The 14,181-nt window shown below is 48.2% G+C and overlaps 1 protein-coding gene and 1 long non-coding RNA gene across 2 annotated transcripts in view; one reads left to right on the top strand and one right to left on the bottom strand.

Moving 5' to 3' along the window:
• The window catches only part of LOC115087838, a 33,183-nt gene that overhangs the window by 15,175 nt on the left and 3,827 nt on the right, over positions 1-14,181 (bottom strand). The window lies entirely within an intron of this gene.
• The window catches only part of SMIM8 (small integral membrane protein 8), a 34,938-nt gene continuing 30,288 nt past the window's right edge, over positions 9,532-14,181 (top strand). Inside the window, exon 1 of the mRNA XM_029595464.1 lies at positions 9,532-9,661. The gene's annotated coding sequence lies outside the window, so the exon portion shown is untranslated. The remainder of the gene's footprint in view (positions 9,662-14,181) is intronic.

Raw genomic sequence — 14,181 nt, 5'->3', positions numbered from 1 at the left:
TCATTCTCCATGCTGTACCTAATGCTCTACAGGGCCCCCAGCTGCATCATGGTTTGGGGAGAACTCTCAGGCGGGTGTGGGGGGTAACTCGCAAAATGCTGAATTTACCTACTCATGTTTCTCCACATTATCCCTTGAGGGGCTTCTCGCCGGAATCCTTGCACCTTTTTCCTGGGAAACATAAATTTGAAATATCTTCCAAGTGGGTACTCAAAGATTTATTAGACCCATCTACGGGGACCCTCTACTCCTTTGCCCAATGTCAAGAAAAACTGAGACTTCAACCAAACCATTTTTTAATTTATGGTTACCTAAGGGCTTTCTACCTTGACTTGATGAAAGGGGTTGACGGTGCAAATTACAACTCGCTTTATTCAGGATTGTTTAAGTGTTTTGCTGCTAAAGTAGGTACCTTATCATGTCTATATGCCTTCTATAATTCTGCCCAAGTGCACCTTGTATATGCCAACCTGCTCCCTAAATGGAGGCAGGATTGTGATGAAGAGATTGATTTAGCTATGCTCAAAAACTGCTATTTGTCCATACCAAAGATAACCAACAATGTGGGTCTCCGAGAATTGCAGCAACGAATCTTTCATAGAATTGTCTATTCCCCTGCAAGGGCAAAAAAGATGGGAGTTATCCCTTCCAACTCATGCCTTAAGTGTGAGAGCCCAATTGCTTCACTGATTCACTGTTTATGGGAATGTCCGGCTATCCAGATTTTCTAAGAAACTATTCGGGGCCTCCTTTCGGTTCTCTTTGGTACTGAAATCAGATGGTCTTGCATCCTCAATAATGATATGGGTGAATCCAGTCTGAATACTGATAATGTGTAGTTCATGTCTAAAGCTTGTCTTATTGCAAAAAAATGCATATTGCTACGCTGGATAGAGCCTACTCCACCTACGGGAGAACTATGGTCAACTTTAATGACTGAACTATACCAACTGGAATTTGGGTCTCTGTACCGTCATTTCTCTCTTCGCAAGTGGTGCTTCCTCAAGGAAATATGGTTTGTGTAGTATGAATTTCTACCATCTTCAATCAAAGCTCTTTCCTCTCTAGCCGACCAATGAAGACTGTGGGATATGTCCTTGCCTTCAACACGGACTATACTGTTACCGAATACCTGAGTAATCCACCTGAATCAGACTCCAGACACTATTGGATTAGATGTGTTTCTCTGGGGGGGGGATGGGGGTAATGGTTCTGTTTAAAAAAAGAAAACTGGAGGCATTGAGTTTTTGTCACCATTATACATCCATCTGGTTGTAATTTTTGCTTGCCTCAATAAAGATAAATGAAAAAAAAAAACACGGTGCTATCATTCTTTTTATAATTTCTTGGGGAAATTCTTGTTTTCTTCTTCCCAACCATCTGTAGGCTCAAGCTGTGCTCAGCAGCAGTAGAATTTGCCACCTGGTGTTGAGAAAAAGCTAAAATTAGTAAATAAAATGATTATAGGTTATAAATGAATTAAATTTTAAATAGAATAAATAAATAAAAACAGCTTGCACCAAACACAACACAGATGTTGCGAAGTGCTCGGAGAGCGATCCCACTTCCTGAGAGAGGTGTGTCCTTGGGCCGCGGCTCGACCCCGGAGGATTCCGAAGAGGGCCGCGGGAGGCGTGGCATGCCCGAGCATGGGTAGGACGGAAGCAAGACTGGAGTGATGACCAGGCGACAGACCCTCCTCCGGACCTGCACGCTTCGGAAGACCCAACAACGCAATGTTGGTCTTGTGAACAGTCCTCCGACCATTCCCAGCCCTTTCGGACCTGCCGCAGGATACGGCACGAAGCGGCAGGCTGGATGGAGGCCAGGACAGCGAAGACTGGAACATAGATTCAGACGAGACTCAGAAGCAGGGTACTGGAAGTGCAGACGTAGACTCGGAAGCAGGGTGCTGGGAGTGCAGACGTAGACTCAGAAGCAAGGTACTGGAAGTGCAGACGAAGACTCAGAAGCAAGGTGCTGGGAGTGCAGAGGTAAACTCAGAAGCGAGGTACTGAAGGTGCAAAGGTAGATTCAGAAGCGAGGTACTAAAGATGCAGAGGTAGGTTCTGAAGCGAGATACTGAAGGTGCAGAGGTAGACTCAGGAACAAGGGCTGAAGGAAGACATTGGCACTGTCCCTCAGGGCACCCCGCTCAGACCACTCCTGGGACTGAGTCAAGGGCCACCCTGTCCCACGCGTCCCCAACACTGCCTTGGAGGGCAGGTCACGGACCACGCTGAGAACAGGAGAATGCAGGAGAGATCCAGGCGAAGAGAACTCCGATGCTGGGATACTGACATCCGAAGCCCCGTCGGCTGGCAGGAAGGGAAGCTCCAAAGCACAGGGACGAATCCCACCTGTTGGCCACTCCAGGGCCCAACAGGCCAGAAGGCTCAGGAGCCAGACGAAGACAAAGGGCAGAACATCTGGGACTGGATTAGGAACTGGATCAGGCACAGACATCAAGGCAACAGGGAAGAAGCAGGTTGCTGCACACCGGCAGCCAAAGCAGGATTGCTGCACACCGGCAGCCTAGGCAGGTAACAGGGTCAGGAACAAGGACTTCTCAGAGACTTAGAAACGAGGTACATGGCTTGCATCACAGATGGCCCTAATCAGCCCGCCCCGAGGGCTGGTCACGGACCTCGGCGTGGCTTGCCGCGAGGTACCAGGACATTGGAAGACACAGGATCAAGGTGCTAGCTTTCAGGAGATTCAAGAGCAAGGTACTTAGCTTTCAGGCGAGTTTCAGGATCAAGGTGCAAGGCTTGAATTATCTGGGCTGGACCATGGATACCGGATTAGAAATCAGACCTCAAGGCAGGAACAGGAACAAGCAGACATCAGGACTGGAACAACTGGAAACATCAGGACTGGAACAACTGGACAAGAAGCTCCGACGGAAAACATGGAACACTGGACCTTGCAGAAGGCTGGAACACAAGGCAGCTCCTGGAACGAGGATCTCAGGAGTGACCAACTCCTTGTGAAGGCAAAGACAGACTGAACGCTGAGCCCTTTAGTAGAGCTGAGGTAGACAACGCCCAGGGAGGGGTCAGCAGGGGCCACACCTGGCTGACCCTTGAAGAGGAGCAGAGAGGCGCGCGCCTGCGCCTAAGGAAGCTGGAGAGCTGGTGCTGGAAGCTGGTGGCGTCCTCAGCCACGTGGAGGAGCCATGGAAGCCAGGCAAGCATGGGGGCAGCCCTGCCCTGAAGCTGGAGAAGTGGCAGGCTGCTGGAGCGGCTTCCAGCCGCAAAGTCAGAAGCAGGAGAGAAGGTAAGGCTGGCTGCAGGGGCTGTAGAGACTGAGTAGGCTGCAGGCACCGGCAGGGACGGCCTCCCTACCGGCCGAGGACCCGGACTGCAGCACAGGCACCGGCAGGGGACGCCCTGCCTGCCGGCTGAGGACTCCAGGAAGGCAGAGGCACGTTGGGGAGAGCCCGGAAGGACAGCAGGGTTCCCGGCCGCGCGGGAGAGCTCGCGGTGGGTCGGCCCCGCTGCACAGCGGAGAAGGCAGCCGGGGAGGAGCCCGGACACCGCGGAGGGACCGCGGCAGCGGCAGCAGCGACGGTGGCTCAGCTAGCCGCGTGAAGGTGAGGGCCTGCCCGCGCTCCTCGCGGGCAGGATCGTAACAACAGACACGAAAAAAGGTGGCAAACCATGAAATAGTTTCCACTTTTCATAAATCCAGAAAAATACCATAGGTAAGAGGGTCAGCGCTGCTGTAAAGGGGATCCCACAGAAGTGGGAGGCCACGGGAGGAAGAAAGTTTACTGTAACCATTCCTGCCAAGCAACCTGTGCCGCTGAGGGTGAATCTCAAAGCAGGAATCCCTCCAGTCCTTGGACTAAGTGAAAGTCCCCTGAGCCAACCAGGCATACTCTTTGAGGAGGATAAGAGACGGCAGAAACAAGGGAAAAAACAAAGCAAATGCATATACAAAATGCATTGGTGTGTATATATATATAACTAATTAGAAATATGATATCACACGCAATAACATGCAGCAGAAGTAGTGCACATCCTGTCAGCAGCTCTAACAGCAGTATGCTCAGAGTCAGAGAATCCTCGCCATTTCTCCTTCCCTCCCAGCTATGCTGCCTAAGTGTCTTTCCTGCTGGTGGGAATGGTATTGGATGAGAGCCAGAAACCCAATCAGTGCGCAGTGCAGGGAGAAGGGAGCAGCTGCTTTCAGCACAATGCAGACCGGCCAGCTGGTGTGTGTATTTTGCTGAAGGCTGTTTATTTTGTGGTGAGATGATAATCAAGCAGCCCCTCCCATGGCATCACAGGAGACTTGGAGGTATGCTTATGTTTATTTTATGTCAAGTTATACCCGTCTCTTCAGAAAATGCGCTCCGATTTAATTACCCTCCAAGGGCTTTCAACGCTAGAGAGAAACACAGGATAAGGACATAAATATAGGACTGTAAGAACATGCCATGCTGGGTCAGACCAAGGGTCCATCAAGCCCAGCATCCTGTTTCCATCAGTGGCCAATCCAGGCCATAAGAACCTGGCAAGTTCCCAAAAACTAAGTCTATTCCATGTTACCGTTGCTAATGGCAGTGGCTATTCTCTAAGTGAACTTAATAGCAGGTAATGGACTTCTCCTCCAAGAACTTATCCAATCCTTTTTTAAACACAGCTATACTAACTGCACTAACCACATTCTCTGGCAACAAATTCCAGAGTTTAATTGTGCGTTGAGTAAAAAAGAACTTTCTCCGATTAGTTTTAAATGTGCCCCATGCTAACTTCATGGAGTGCCCCCTAGTCTTTCTACTATCCGAAAGAGTAAATAACCAATTCACATCTACCCGTTCTAGACCTCTCATGATTTTAAACACCTGTATCATATCCCCCCTCAGTCATCTCTTCTCCAAGCTGAAAAGTCCTAACCTCTTTAGTCTTTCCTCTTAGGGGAGTTGTTCCATTCCCCTTATCATTTTGGTGGCCCTTCTCTGTGCCTTCTCCATCGCAATTATATCTTTTTTGAGATGCGGCGACCAGAATTGTACACAGTATTCAAGGTGCGGTCTCACCATGGAGCGATACAGAGGCATTATGACATTTTCCATTTTATTCATCATTCCTTTTCTAATAATTCCCAACATTCTGTTTGCTTTTTGGACTGCCGCAGCACACTGTACCGACGATTTCAGTGTGTTATCCACTATGACACCTAGATCTCTATCTTGGGTTGTAGCACCTAATATGGTGCTACAGTGTTACATTACAGGAGCTGCCTTCCACCTGGAGACCTGGGCCTACTCTGGTAATGCCCACCTGGATCCCAGCTCTTATTCCCCAGTCTTTGGTTACGCCCTCTGAGTCCCACTTGCCCTGCAGGATCCTGCGCATAGAGCATACTCTCCTTAAGGAATTTAAGGTGGACAAGGCATCTAGCCTTGTCCTGCACAGGTAAATAGGGGAACACTAGGGGCATTGCCTCACATACCCCTCCCCTCAGCTTGCAACCATTGGGCCAAGCATCCCTTCTCCCTCCTGGATCCCATCCAGAAGAGTCCAAGACATCCCATTCCCCTTCCTCTGGCTTCCTACTAGCTATACTTGGGGACAGCATAAAGGGGATGGAACAGCTCCCCTATGAGGAAAGGCTGAAGAGTTTAGGGCTGTTCAGCTTGGAGAAGAGATGGCTGAGGGGGATATGATAGAGGTCTTTAAGATCATGAGAGGTCTTGAACGAGTAGATGTGACTCGGTTATTTACACTTTCGAATAATAGAAGGACTAGGGGGCATTCCATGAAGTTAGCAAGTAGCACATTTAAGACTAATCAGAGAAAATTCTTTCAAAAAAGGTTTGGATAAGTTCTTGGAGGAGAAGTCCATTAACGGCTATTAATCAAGTTTACTTAGGGAATAGCCACTGCTATTGATTGCATCAGTAGCATGGGATCTTCTTAGTGTTTGGGTAATTGTCAGGTTCTTGTGTCCTGGTTTGGCCTATGTTGGAAACAGGATGCTGGGCTTGATGTACCCTTGGTCTGACCCAGCATGGCAATTTCTTATGTTCTTATGTTCTCAACAGGGACATAATGACATGCTCACCCCATCTCTTAGGGTTACCCTCGACAGCGTCATGACCACTACCCAGTGAGCCGTTCGCGCAGTGCATATCCCCTGTCCTTTTAACTAAATCCTTTTCTGGCTCCAGGTTCAAATTCCTCCCCGATGGAGCTTTATGGACTAACTGGGGAACCACTAGTGCTGGCTCCTCTATAACCAGCTGTACTCGCGTCCTGGCATCTGGTATCTCTAATGTAGAGCCCTGCCTTAGCTCCTCTGTATCCTCAGTTGCTGAAGTCTCCATAACACCATCCTCTGGGCTCTCCATGGCATCTCTCGCTTGCCTTTCCGTGTCCTCTTTCTCTGAGCTTCTCACGAGAGTTGTCTCTGGACTCCCAGTAGTGTTTGGGCACCAATACTGCCTTCCCCTGGGTAGTCTGTGTTTCCCTCTCTAGGGCTCTCTATGGATCCTCTCTTAGGGTTCTTTACTGCATCCTTCTCAGGGCTTCTCATGGGAGCACTCTCTGGAATCCCGGTAGTGTTTGGGCACCCTCAGGACCACCTGTAGCACCATCCTCTGGCCAATTGGTGTTGTAGCCCACTGGCCACACTGTAGTGCTCCCTCCTGGGCACTCTTTTTCACCACTTCTTGACAAGACCATGAGGCTCCATGCCTCCTGGTTCCATTTTTGCTCAGCCCAGGCCCACTGACTCTTTGCAAGGCTTTCTTGTAACTTCCTATCTCCCTCCTGGAGATTCTGGATCAGTGCTTGCCAGCTTCCTTCAGTCATGTTCTCAGACTTCTGCATTCTGGTGCTACAGTACTCTGGCTGCTCCACTCCAGGTTTTTTCTCATGGCGGCACACCTTTCCTGCAGAGTGGCTTGCTTGCTGGAAGAGGGCCCCATCCTATTTCCATTCATCACACTCACAGTCCACTCTGGCAGTTTTTCTAGGGCCATACCCTGTTCAGCATAGCCCTGCTGCACCAGTACCCCCTTCCTCTTTTCTTTTTTCAAGGCAAAAAAAAGTAAAACAAACAAACCTGCAAAACCAGCATTAACTAAATCACTTTTTAATCCTTATCTGATTCCATCCGGGTTTCTCCCATTAGCTGGTACAAATCTACCATTGCCTGACTGTTCCTACAATCAGGCCCACTCACAGTTTCCTCTCTACTTGAAACTTTTAAATCTTGAGGGTTTTTTTTTCTTCAGTGCAGCTTCTGAGCCATATCCTTTCACAAGTTACTGTACTCTGTGCACCCCTGCACTCTGTACTTTGATTTAGAGCCACTAGCCCCCTGTGTTCTGTACTTTTTTTTAGAATCACAGGTCTTCTTCACAACTCTCTCCAAACAGACAGTTTGCTTCTCTCTTCTGCAAACATTTGGCCTCTAAACTGCTTTTCCTCTGTACTAAGTTTAGAGAAAAAATCCCATGCATAACACCATACATGGGAACAAGTGGTGATTTCCACAAGCCTGGAGGTATAAACTAGTCTGACTCCAGTCTTTCTTAAAACATTTATCTTTATTAAAGCTTCACAATCATACAACAGTAAACTATCGTCCCTTGAGAACAGTGTACTTAATTACTCACAGTTCAGCTTTGTCTCAGCTCAGTGTTACATTACAGGAGCTGCCTTCCTCCTGGAGACCTGGGCCTGGTTTGGTTATCCCCATCATGATCCCACCTCTTATTCCCCAGGCTCTGGTTATGCCCTCTGAGCCCTCCCCCCTGCCCTGCAGAATCCCACCCATAGAGTATATTCTCCTTAAGGAATTTAAGGTGGACCAGGCAAACAGGAGAATACTAGGGGCACTGCGTCACATGCATACAGTACTCGAGGTATGATAAAACCAAAGATTGATACTGAGGCATTATGATATCCTCTATTTTATTTTCCATTCCTTTCCTAGTAATACCTTACATTCTATTCGCTTTTTGACTGCCACCGGATTGAGGTTTTCAAAGTATTGTCCACAATGACTCTAAGCTCCTTTTCAAAAATCATAGAAACATAGAAATGACGGCAGAAAAAGGACCAATCAGCCCATCCAATCTGCCCAGCAAGCTCCCACACTTATTTTCCCATACTTATGTGTTTCACCAACCACCAAGTTCGGGGCCCTTGTTGGTAACTGTTTTGATTCAAATTTTCTGCCACCCCCTACCACTGATACAGAGAGCAATGTTGGAGTTGCATCAAAGGTGAGCATAAGGCTTAATGGTTAAAGGTAGTAACCACTGCATCAAGCAAGTTACCCCGATGCTTGTTTACCCAAGCTGCACAGATCAATGCCTTGTTGTCTGAATGTAAATACTCTTTTCAAGGAATCTATGAGCCTAAAATGTCAGTGTTTCCCAAACAATTAGGTTGATACCGAAATATACGTTCAGTTGAATGCACCTTTCTACCTGCATTTGAGCATGTAATTTCTGGGCGCAAAACTTATTGCTGATGCAGCACGGAGTATTGCACGCAGAACATGCATGCTCCGAAACTTAGCACCCTTGCATGGAAATCCCATTCAAATGAGGGCATTAAGCAGTAATTCCCGATGCAGAGAGACTGCATCTGGCCAGCGCACCCTTTTTTTTAGCACTGGAAACATAACTCCTGGGTCAGGGCTGGAGTTAAGTTTCCAGCACTATGAAAAATATAGTAAAATATATTTTAAAAAAAAAAAAAGTTTCAAAAAATAGTCAGGAACTCTCCAGGTACTGCCACTTAACTGGATAATTACTGATTTATCCTGGTAAATGGCGGCAGCCGCTACTGCCACTTATCCAGATAAATACTGATTTATCCATCTATCTGGCAGAAAGAAGCAACCAGATAAATACTGATCTATGCCAGGTAGCTGCGTAGATCAGTATTTATCTGGTTATCTGGCGTGGTTCGGCACTACTTGGCCAGATAAAATATTGACCCGTGCCAGATAGCCAGATAAATACTAACTTATACGGCTATATGGCAGCTGCTTCTCACTGCCAGGCAGATAAATCATCATTTATCTGGCTAAGTGATGACAGCGATAGCCTCTCAGGGATGCCTCCTCCTTTTCTGAGTTTAGGCAATTTACTACCCTTAACAGAAACACGGGGGTAACCTGGCTGGTTACCCCCATGTTTCTGTTAAGGGTAGTAACATGCCTAAACTCAGAAAAGGAACTGAGAGTTGAATTGAGAGTTGAACTGAGAGTTAAAAAATAATAATTGGGAGCTAAAAATGTGTGCTGAAAACCAGCGCACATTTTCTTAAGTGCCCAGATTACTGCATCGGCCTGTTTGTGCCATGGCATACTGGTGTGCCTTCAGACTTAACTAGGCGTGCCACAAAGAAGTCACTGCTGCATGACGCTCAGATCCAGGCCAGCACCTGGGCTCTGCCCTCAGCTCCTCACAGCAACAATAGACACCAGCGACCAATAGACTACAGATAGCAGTGCATATATTTCACACCACCCTTCTTTCTTTCCTTTTTGAACCTCCTCCTTTCAGACCTTCTGGCCTCTGTCTTATCTCAGGCTGAGTGAGACAGGGAGAGCATGCATTGTGCATTCATTCTGAGTGCTGGGAGGAGCAGCAATGAAGGAGCTCTGGCAGTCACACGCAGCAGCCAAGGTAACGTTCAGCTGCCCATTCGACATTAACTTCTCCCTTCTCCTGCACTTGTATATAGAGGCAGCTGACCACTGGGCTGGGTTCATGGGTGTCTCCACCTCCCTTTTTTAAATTTGGAAGAGTCTGGTGGGGCTTTCAATATGTCCCGTCCCCCCCCTTTTTTGGCCACGAGTCCTCTCCATGTTTGTACTGCCTGCTTGCTGGAGGGTGGTGTACCTCACAACATTTTTGTTAATGTAAGCGTGTTCTGGGCTTGAAAAGGTTGGGGAACATTGTAAGACTGCATCCAGCATGGTGTACCTATAGTTTGGATTATTCTTCCCTATATGCATCATTTTGCACTTGTCCACATTAAATCTCATTTGCCATTTAGATGCCCAATCCCCCAGTCTTGCAAGGTCCTTTTACAATTTCTCCCAATCAGCGCATGATCTAACAACTTTGAATAGTTTTGCATCCACTGCGAATCTGATCACCTCAGTCTTCACTCCCTTGTCCAGATCATTTATATATAAAAAAAAACCCCACTGGTCCCAGACAGTACAGCTATTGCCTGTTCCTAAATCCAGGTCAGGTTTTGCTACCTTGGAATCCTCAGATATGATCACCCTTGGTACTTTTTCCTACTTGATGCATATCAGTAACTGCCAAATACAGGAGCAATCCTCAGGCATTCATGGATTATGTCTCTTCCACTAGCAGTGGCACTTGGCTAGGAAATTCTAAGAGACCAACTAAAAGTCAAACTCTGCCCATAATCTGGGCCAGTGGTGTCAAAATGGGGTGGCATCCGTGTCCTACCAACCTTTTCTTCTGCCCATGATCTTCTCCATTTCTCCTTGGAACAGCTGAGGCCAGTTCCCACAGCTCTCTGTGAGTTTTGAGCCGGTGGGGGCCTCTACTCTGGCACTGATATCGCTGTCTCATTCTCATAAGAGTAGAGGAACCCATGCAGCTCAAGCTGATAGAGAGCTGCACGGGTGCCAGAGAGATGCCAAGGCCTCCATCTCAGGGGGCAAGAGGGAGCTCACCCTTTCAGCAAAAAAGCTTTTCCTGCCAGTGGTGCCCTAGGAAAGGCATCATTCAAATAGATAGAGGAGGGCAAAAGAACACAAAAGGACAATGCACTTCCCCCAGCCCAGCTGGATCGGGGGCTTCTGCTCCTGGGCTTTGTGCTCTGGGCTTGGCTAGGCTCTGCCACCACCCCCTCCTCTCCCTGGCTTCATAAGGGCTGTCTTTGTTGCCGGAAATATGTGCCTGTGCCTGCTCCCTTTCCCCTGCCTTGGACATCTCTGCTGCAGAAACTTCAGGCTAGGAAGCTGAGCTGGGGTAAGATTGCTAGCAGTGTCGATCTATAATGATCCATCTAAGAACTTGTAATGTGTAGGAAAACTTGGAAAGTCTAGAAAGGGGATGTTGGAGCAGAGAAAGGAAAATTGGTTCTTACCTGCTAATTTTCGTTCCTGTAGCACCACAGATCAGTCCAGACTCCTGGGTTTTGGCTCTCTTCCAGCAGGTGGAGACAGAGAAAGTTTCACAGGCACCGCCTCTTAACTGGTGTGCCACCTGCAGCTCCTCAGCATTACCAAGTACCCAAGCACAAATAGACAAAAACGTTTCCAATAGTCTACTCTGTAACATTCCCCTGGAACGAGTAAAGGAAAGAGGAAAATTTATAACTGAGAACTATAATCCAATTTGAAAACTGTACTGAAAGGATTAACGAGAAAACCTGTGCCATTCTTCCAGAATTACCCCAAAAACAAATAGATTGAGCAGACTCTCCAAAACTCTTCTCTCCCACTGGGCGGGACTTTGGACAGATCTGTGGTACTACAGGAACGAAAATTAGCAAGTAAGAATCAATTTTCCTTTCCCTGATCAGTCCAGACTCCTGGGATGTACCAAAACATGCCTAACTGGGGTGGGACTGCGAGAGTCACGCTCGAAGAACACTTTCACCAAAGCTGTCAACATCTGGAGCCCAGACGTCCAACCAGCAGTGCCTGGCAAAAGTATGTAAAGACTTTCAAGTAGCCACCCTGCAATTTTCCTGTGATGACACCAGCTGGCATTCTGCCCAGAAGGCCACCTGGGAACGGGAAGAATGAACCCTTAACCCCTCCGGGATAGGATGACCACGACAGATATATGTGGACCCAATAACCTCCTTCAACCACCACGCAATTGTGGCCTTCGATGCTTTCTGACCCTTATTCGCGCCACTCCAGAGTACAAAAAGGTGATCCGACAATTGGAAACTGTTAGTGACCTCCAGATACCGCAACAAAGCCCCTCTGATAGCCAACCTTCTTAATTCTTTTGCGTGCGGCATACCAACCTCCAAATTTGCAAAGACAGGAAGCTCCACTGATTGCCTTAAGTGGAACGGTGACACTACCTTCGGCAGAAAACATGGAACCATCCTCATAGAGACCCCCAAATCCGAAATCCACTAAAAGGGTTCTCTACATGATAGGGCTTGGAGCTCAGACACCCTCCTGGCTGAACAAATCACTATCAAGAAAACCACCTTCAAAGTCAGATCTTTTATGGTGGCCCTCTTTAGAGGCTCAAATGATGCCTCACACATGCCCTTGAGGATCAAATTAAGGCTCCAAGAGGGGCACACCTGAAGAACAGGGGGGGGGGGGGGTGCCGATGTGTTGCACCTCAGAAGAAATGAAACACATCCGGATGTGCAGCTAAGGTTGTTCCACAAACCTTGCCTCGCATGCAGCCTAGGACCGACACCTGCACTCTCAGGGAACTAAAGGACAAACCCTTTGAGAGGCCTCTCAGCAAAAAAGCCAGAATCTGCACCACTGAGACCTGCTGAGGATCAACCCCCTACTCTGTACACCAAGCGTCAAAAAATCTCCAAACCCTGACATACGCCAAGGAAGTCTTTCGAGCCTGCAACGGAGAAGAAATATCATCCTCAGGATATCCTTTTTTCCTTAACTGCCTCCTTTCAAAAGCCAAGCTGCTAGTCAAAAGCGATTCGCTTGATCTGAAAATATAGGACCCTGATGAAGGAGATTTGGCAGATGGCCCAGCCTCAAGGGGTCGTCCACTGCTAGATTGATCAGATCTGCAAACCAAGGCCTTTGTGGCCACTCTGGAGCCACGAGAATCACCTTTCTTGGGTGGACCTCTATTCTTCTTACAACCTTGGCTACCAGGGGCCATGATGGAAACACATAGATCAAAATGTTGTGCAGCCAAGGAAGAACCAGGGCATCGTCCCCTTCCACTCCGTGCTCTCTTCTCCAACTGAAGAAGCATGGTGCCTTGGCATTCCTCTGAGTTGCCATGAGATCCAAATGAGGAATGCCCCATCTGCGAAAAATTAGGGCCATTGCCTCCTCCGAGAGCTCCCATTTTCCTGGGTCCAAACATTGCCAGCTGAAAAAATCCGCTTGCACATTGTTGGATCCTGATATGTGTGAGGCTGCTAACGAGGCCAGATGCTTCTTCACCCAGGACATTAGCATCTCCACTTCCAGAGCAAACACCCAACTCCTGGTACCTCCCTGACAGTTGATGTAGGCCACCGCCATCACATTGTCGGACAGGACTCTGACTGCATGGTTGCGCAGAAGAGGAAGAAACTCCTGCAGGGCCAAATGTATTGCTCTCATCTCTAGACAATTGATGGACCAGGCTGTTTCCTCCACTGACCACTGGGCTTGCAACAACTGGGACTGACACACAGCTCTCCAACCAGAGAGACTGGCATCGATAGTCACTACCATCCACTGTGGTACCTCAGGTCAACCCTACAGCCAAAATGGTCTGGGCCAAGCCACCATAAAAGACTGGACCTGGCAGTCTCTGTAAGCAGCAGTGGAAGATGAAACTGCTCCAAAGTCGGATCCCACTGGTAAAGAAAAGCTCTCTGTAGAGGTTGCATATGAGCAAATATCTATGGGACCAACTCCAAGGTCAAGGCCATGGACCCGAGAACCTGCAAGTAGTCCCACACCCTGGGCACTTGGGCCTCCAACAGGTTCCAAACTTGAGCCTGCAGCTTGACTATCCACTCCTCTGTAAGAAAGACCTTCCCCACTTGGGTATTGAAGTGCATGCCCAAGAACTCCAGAATCTGTAAAGGAGAAAGGTGGCTCTTGGACAGATTCACTATCCAGCCCAATGAAATCAGGCGCTGCACCACTGCTTCCACCGCTCGTCTGCAAAGATCTTCTGACTTCGCCCGGATAAGCCAGTTGTCCAGATACAGGTGGACCAGCAGCCCTCCTTCCTAAGGGCTGCTGCTACCACCACTATTACCTTGGTGAAGGTCCTCTGAGCTGTTGCTAGCCCGAACAGGAGTGCACAAAATTGAAAATGCCTCCCCAGGATCATAAACCGGAGGTACTTCTGATGATCCGGGAGAATCCCTATGTGCAGATACGCATCCGTCAGATCCAAGGAAGCCAAAAAATCCCCGACTTCTCACTGCTGCTATATTCCAACCTCAGTCTCCATCTGGAAACAGGAAACCTTGAGAGCCATGT

This window comes from Rhinatrema bivittatum, chromosome 3, assembly GCF_901001135.1.
Source record: "Rhinatrema bivittatum chromosome 3, aRhiBiv1.1, whole genome shotgun sequence".
In the NCBI taxonomy this organism is placed as follows: Eukaryota; Metazoa; Chordata; class Amphibia; order Gymnophiona; family Rhinatrematidae; genus Rhinatrema; species Rhinatrema bivittatum.
This window is presented reverse-complemented; position numbering and strand designations above follow the sequence as displayed.